We start from the raw sequence: 7469 nt of genomic DNA on the forward strand, positions 1-7469 counted from the left end.
ATTCCCCTGGGCCTCAGTAAATAGATCAGCAATGGGCACCTGCCCCAGTCAGAGTCAAACTGATGCCAAGATTTTGCTGGAACCAACAGGAGAGAAACATGCTTTATTTCTGCTGGACTTGGGGCTTTGAGTATGTTAGCCTGAGCTGTCATAAACAGGATGCATGAAATAGAAACCAAGAGACAGAATAAAATAAACCAAGAGCTAGAGAGAAAGAATCCAGGACTTAATGCTGTCTTTTGATCACTAAGATATACTCCTGCCTAAATCTTGGATTCCTCATTTGCATGAGATAATAAATTCCAAGATACTGCCCTAAAAAAAAAAAAACAGAAAAGTTTTACAGTAGGGAAAGTCTTAAGTAATGGCAACATCAACTTTGGACTTAATACCTCAATCTGTCTGTAAATAAAATATTTCCTCCTATTCTGGACACCTACACATTGACCATTGTCTTCTCAAATTATACTCTTGATTCCCCTCTTGATTTCATTTATTCAACAGCTTCAGTCATGTTTGAAAGTATTTCCTACTGGTCACTGGATACCCTGATGACCAGGAGTAAATTGATGCCATGAATGAGATTATAGATGAAACACCCCGTAAAGAAGGGGTCTTAGCACTTATCTAACCAAACCCTGGGAAAAAACACTTTAGCCGAATGCTTTTCTGTAATAGTGACTAACATAACAAAAAACTAATACTAATAGCACCTCTCCTTGATTAGCACTTTACTGCTTTTCACATACTATGTTAAGTGCTCTCTGTATAATCTCATTTAACGCTTTCATCAACCCTGTAATGTAGTCCTAACTGTCCTACTTTACAGAGGAGAAATCAGAGACAGAAAGAGATTCAACAACTTCCCTGCAGTTACAAAGCTAGCAGAAAGTGGCAGTATTGAGAATCATACCAGATCCAGTCCCTGTGGCCCTAACCATTGTTCTCTCCTACTTATCAAGAGTACTTACTAGAGGGTACTTTGCAGCAAGATTTCACAAACCATCAAGAATGGAAATCAATGATATACTGTCTTACTCAAGCTTTCCAGAAAATTCATTCATAAGTGGTTCCTTTATGGCATCTACAGAGAATAATTTTGAAATAAAAAATGTCCAGGTGGAAAATATAGCAGGAAAGTAATGCCCACATCAAAGACACAGACTGCAGTGGCTCTGCCATGATAAAAGTCTGTAACCTAGGTCAACTACTTACCTCTCTCAGGTTCAGTTTCCTGATAATGGTGACCACTGATTGAGGACCTGCTATGCACTGGGCATTGCTGCTGCTGCTGCTAAGTCGCTGCAGTCGTGTCCGACTCTGTGCAACCCCATAGAGGGCCTCCTACCAGGCTCCTCTGTCCCTGGGATTCTCCAGGCAAGAACACTGGAGTGGGTTGCCATTTCCTTCTCCAATGCATGAAAGTGAAAAGTGAAAGTGAAGTCGCTCAGTCATGTCTGACTCTTAGCGACCTCGTGGACTGCAGCTTACCGGGCTCCTCCGTCCATGGGATTTTCCAGGCAAGAGCTGGAGTGGGGTGCCATTGCCTTCTCCAGCACTGGGCATTACGCTGGCCTTTAACATCCATTGACTCTAAAGCAATCCCTCATGTCCTTTTAGGCCTAAACCTTCCATGATAACAGGCTTTCTATTAATTAAAATGTTTTTGCAAGGGACATGGGAGAATATGAAAATGCAACTGCTTGAAAGAGTTGGATTAAAAATTTCAAATAATACAGTCCCCCCAAAAGTTAATTTTTACTTCTGTCCTCCACAGGGCAGCACTGTTTGTACTTGGCAAGCAGACACACTGCAGCCATTATCCTGTTCCAGGGCAGTAACCAATAGATGTGGTGTGACTAAGAAATCAAATGCTGAGAGCTGAGCCCTTGCTGGCCTGCTTAACCTTTGGCTGAGTCCTCTTGCCCTGTTGACACCGCGATGGACACGTGAGAAGCCAGAGCATTTTGTTAATATGCAGAAGTTCCCTCCCATGGCCAATAAAGGCCTCTATGACTCAAAGAAAATTAGGTTCCTCAGCAGTAAACTGTCCTTTGGGGAAAAGGAAGAGAATTCCAGAGGAGGGAAGGAAAAAAATAAAGAATAAAATTCAAGTATTCCTCTCAATGTTAATTTAAAACAACAAAGGCAGTAAATGACAATTGCTCATTTCAGATGTTCGCCTGCCTCAGAGTCATCTTGGAACTGGTTTCCTCAGTATATATTTATTTTTCTTTAAATATCCTGGGACATGCACACTATTATCTTGTGTGGACATCTTTAGTAAACAGGGAGCTTAGGCATGTTTGCATTGTTCTGGCTTGTTGCAGTTGTTGACCTGATTGGATCATGCACTGCTTTGATCACTTAAAAATGAAAGCAGTTTTTACTGCAAATTGCACTGGAATGATTTGAAAACTAAACAAACCAAAAGGACATGTTCTATTTATTCTCTATTACTTACACATTTAAAAGAACACACAGAACTCCCTTCTCTCACTCCCCAAAACATGAATGTGTTTAGAATGTACTTCTTAACCAATTTCTCTTTCTAGGCAAAACCCTCTGAATTGAGTTTCTGAAAAGGGGTCTATGGACTAGCATTTTGGTTTGGAAAAGCACATTTTTTTTTTTTTTTCACCAGACCCTCCTGGCAGCCCTGTTTTATAAGCTTAGAAGTTTTTGTCTTCATTCCAGCTCTTACTGGCCATAAAAACTTGGACACAAATCTTGAACACAAATCTCTGAGCTTCGTTTTTCTCACCTGTAAAATGGGGATAGTAGTTCAAAACCACATTGTAAGGATTAAATTATTCAAAGCACAGGGAGATAGTCAAGGGAAGATGGACATCACTTTAATGTTGGTGTTATTTTCAATTTATGAATGAGAACATCAGATCCCAAAGAAATTAAATGACCTGTCCACATACTCACAGCTGACAAATGGAGAGTTTAAAAACGAACCCTATTTTTTGCCATAAAATTCACTTCTTCCTGTTTTCTTCATGCAATAGAAACAACCTAAGTAAAAATCCTGTGCTTACTCTACACACACAACTTTAAGATAAATGCACCCATTGTCAACCCCCAATTAGATCGTCACCTCAAGGTCCTACTATGAAGATATTCTAAAGTTGCCATTTTCTCCATCCTAGTTTTGTGATTAAAATGCCCCCCTAATTTAAAAAAAAAAAAAAAAAAAGACACAACAGTGTTAGGAAATGAATTGAGAGGCAATGGTTTTAAAACCACTATTTGCATAATGATGTGTCTGTTGCTCTAGTTGCCTTCTCTTGTCTTTTTGATCAACAGCCCTGATAGCCTTATCTTTTCAGTGCTATAGTCATGAGGTTATTAAAAGAGACCAAATACCCTAACAGCCTTGTACCTTTGATTTTCTGCCATAGTCTCCAAGTTAATGAGTAAGAGGGTCAAGGGAATTTATTCCTGTGCTTTAGGAAATCTACAAACAATATTAAAAGAGAAGTTGGTGGCAGATTAAGAAACTTTTAATAACCTTGTGCAAACCTTCCAGACACTCATTACTCAGCTTCAGTTAGCACGTATAGGTGATTGAAATATGCAATTTCGAAATATGCTGTGGGAGTTAGGAGAGAGCCAGAGGCTGACAGAGAGGTAGTTTGGGCAAGAGAAAAGAGGTTTCAAGACCAAGGAGTTCAGTGAAAAAGTTGGCTCTTTTATTTTGCTGTATGTTTAACTAGAATACCACATAAGAAATGTTGAAAGCCTTGGCGGGTCTTGCATGCTCACCATTTTGAAACCCACTAAAGACCACTGATGAATTTATGTGATATGTGTATACTATGGTTGAAAGAGAACATGGTAATCTCTTTCCTCTCTCACTTTCTCTCTTTTTTTTAAGATGTTATTTTTCTAGGCAAGCAGGTAGCTTCCTAACTCCTTTATCAGTTTTAGTCTAAGAAATGGAAATTCTGAGATATTTTCCTATTCATCTTTGAATAGGTATTTATCTTCCTAATGTTTCTCAGAACCACCTGTGAATTTGTACATAGCTTGAGATTATCAACTGGATTCCAACTTCTAGCCTTAGTTCTTTGTAGTTCTGGGAAGTTATGCAAGCCACATAAAGGTTTAACATAGAGTGCATGGAGTATTTTATCTATATTTGACAGATGAAAATCTGAAGCTCAGAAAAATTAAGTGATTCATCCAAAGTCACAGAGCTATTGAGTGGAGTTTTGAACATTTGACTTTGATCAGTCTAGCTCCAAAATTCTTGCTACTGGACTGCGTGCATCCTGGCATCAGTTTCCTCTTTAATAATAATCATCTCTGCTTTATCTTCCAAAGAATTTTTGTGAGGATCAAGTAAAATAATATTTGTGAAAGTGTTTTATAAACTCAATATAGTGATATATTCAGAAAGGCTAGAGAAGGACATTTCCAACAGAGAAAAGCCTCATGGTCAGGGGCATGGAAGGAAGAGAGTCTGACATGCCTAATTATACAGTCAAATTACACTGACTTGAATGGGGCTTCACGTGGTAGAGCAAGGGTCTACAAATGTTTTCTGTAAACAGCCCAAGAGTAAATATGTTAGGTTTTATGGCCCATTTGCTTTGACTCAAATCCTCCCCTCTGCATGAAGGCAGCCATGGACAATATGTAAATAAGTAAGTATGACTAAATTCCCATAAAACTTTACTTATATGCACTGACATTTGATTTTTATATAATTTTCACTTATCACAAAATACTATTCTTGTTTTGAATTTTATTTCAACCATTAAAAATGTGAAAGCCATTTCTACCTCACAGGTCACCCCAAAACAGGCAATGGGCCCATAGGACATAGTTTGCAGATCCTTGCTACAGAGCAGCAAAACTGATGAAGTAGCTGACTCATCTGTATGGTTGATAGCCACACAGTGTCACTAAAGTTCATTAGGAAGAGGATTACAAGACTATTAACTTTGAGCTGCAAGAAATGAAATAGTTGACTAACATCAAATTGGACTACAAGGGATTTTGTAGTATAGTTAACAGGAGATCTGAAGGTAGAGATTCCAGGGCCTGTTCAGGCATTTAATCGTATCATCAGTGACCCAAACTCTTTTCATCCCTTTGCTCCTCTGTTCCCAGCATGTTGGCTTTCCATATTTATGGTTCATACTTCATACTCCTAATACTGCTGCCATGGATCTAAGCATCATGTCTTCACGATACTGTCTGCAGCATGAAAGGAGGGGAAGATGATTCACCAACAAACTCTCCCTTATATCAGTCTCTTTTGTCAGAAAGTAAATGTTTTCCCAGAATTCCTTCAGCAGAATATCCCTTAGCTAAAATTGGGCCATGTGGTCAAATCCTTGAATTAAAAGGAAAATGCAATTGTTATGACTGGCTTATATCAATCATCATTTGTCTTCGTGCATGCCTGCCCTTAATGCAGAATACCATAGGCTGGGTGGCTTACACAGCAGAAATGTATTTCTCACAGCTGGAGAGACTGGGAAGTCCAAGGTCAAGGTGCTAGTAGACCGACTAACTGGTGAGGACCCTTTTCCTGGTTTGTAGATGTTAAGCATCTCTCTCATGAATCTTCTTGTAAGGGCACTAATCTCATTCATGACGGCTCTACTCTCATGAAATAATTACAACTCCTAAAGGCCCCACCTCCAAATACCACCACACTGGAACTTTAAGCTTCAACATATGAATAGTGGGTTGAAGGGGACAAGCATTCAGTCCACAATGCATTTATCACTTTGGCCCAAACAAAACTAGGATTCCACTAGCAAGGAGGAAGTAGAGTGTTGACTGTTGGATATGCCACTGGCAGGATGTGCCTCAGTGAAAGAAACAGTGTCTTGTGAGAAATTGAGCTAGAAGCCAAGAGGAAGTAGGATAGAATTTCTGTGTCCCCACAAAATTCTCTCTTACCCCTTACCGTGTAATATGGAAAGTATAAAAAATACTTCCATTTTTCTAAATCAACTGTAAGATTGCTGAAGGCCAGGACTGTACTTTATTCATTATGGTGCTCTTGGCATCTGGCACATGACTGCAGTTTAGTAGGATTTGAGAATACTTGTTGAATTGAAATGTTAGAGCTTGCAGCCAGAGTTAAAGAAATCTATCAACACATCAGTACTTATTACTTTTAAAATATATATATTTATTTATTTATTTGACTGCACTGGATCTTACTTGCTGCATGTGGGACTGAGTACCCTGACTAGATCAAATCCAGGCCCCCTACATTGGGAGCATAGAGTCTTAGCCACTGGATTATCAGGCAAGTACCCAATGTTGATTTTGTGTAATTTGCTCCCTATCACATCTAAGGACACATGTTCTCACATAGCACAAGTTATACCAAGTCACGCACGCTCATTCACAGTCAAATTTCTGTGGTAGGCCTCCTTTGTAGCTGGGGTTTTCTATGTGCTGTAGCCTCTTAGCCTCAGGGCTAAGGCCCCTTGATCCATCCACCTCTCATACTCTTGATCCCCTTCTCCCACCTTTTTCCTCCATCCCCATTTCCCATGACCTCAGTCAGGGATGACAAAGGAGTCTGACCTAGGGTGACAACTCCAACTGTACTGGTGGCCAGTGGAGCTCGTTTAGAGAAATTATGAGCATAGGACATAAAGAGAGACGAGTGTTTGTCTGTCCTAGCCTCAGCGGTTCTTGGAAGGTATTGCTTGATCCTCCCCACAGCTAAGGAGGCTCTGCCCTCAGTGTCACGGTGGCTGTAGAGAAAGCAAAAACCAAGGGACATGAGACTGCAGTAGTCCAGGCCAGCTGGAACATTCTGTCAGTGTGCACTAAGAAAGAGAGAAACAATGGCCAAATTATGGGCTGAAAGCCAACGTGGGCAGCAGGAATTGACACAGAAAGGTTGGATTTGAGAAAGAAGAGGTAAGAGAGAACCATCTGAGCAGAAGGAACTATTTTCAGGCACTACATCTCATGTCTGCAAAATCCATTCTCTATGCCAATAATTGTTATAGGAACAGCTCTTATGTAAACTAGGTCTAAGGGAAAAAAGTATCTAGTGACTATACTGTTCCCTCAATATGTATGAGAACAGTCCTACACACACACACACACACGCGCGCGCGCAGTCATACACTTTTTCATCATTAGGGTTGCCTTTTTTTGGATTTTCACCCTTCTTAGGAACATCACCCTTCTCTTGGATTCTCCTGTCACCATAGAGGAATTGGTTGTGCAGCTCCTGAGCTGAAAACTCAGCTGTTTTCTTATCAGTATGCTGTACTGACCTGAAGGCTTATTTTCATTTTAGGTATGTGTGTTGCTGGGAGTGCTGAGTGGGCAGCAGATTACAAATATAGGCCTTAGGCAGTGGTAATTGAGGGCTGGTACAGGCACTGTGGCTAACAGCTTAGAGGGAATATTGCTCCTGACTAGGTTCAGAGAGGCTAGAATTTTCCTGTGGAAATAGGAAGTGTGGACAATGG

Source organism: Bos indicus, chromosome 8, assembly GCF_029378745.1.
Source record: "Bos indicus isolate NIAB-ARS_2022 breed Sahiwal x Tharparkar chromosome 8, NIAB-ARS_B.indTharparkar_mat_pri_1.0, whole genome shotgun sequence".
Classification (NCBI taxonomy): Eukaryota; Metazoa; Chordata; class Mammalia; order Artiodactyla; family Bovidae; genus Bos; species Bos indicus.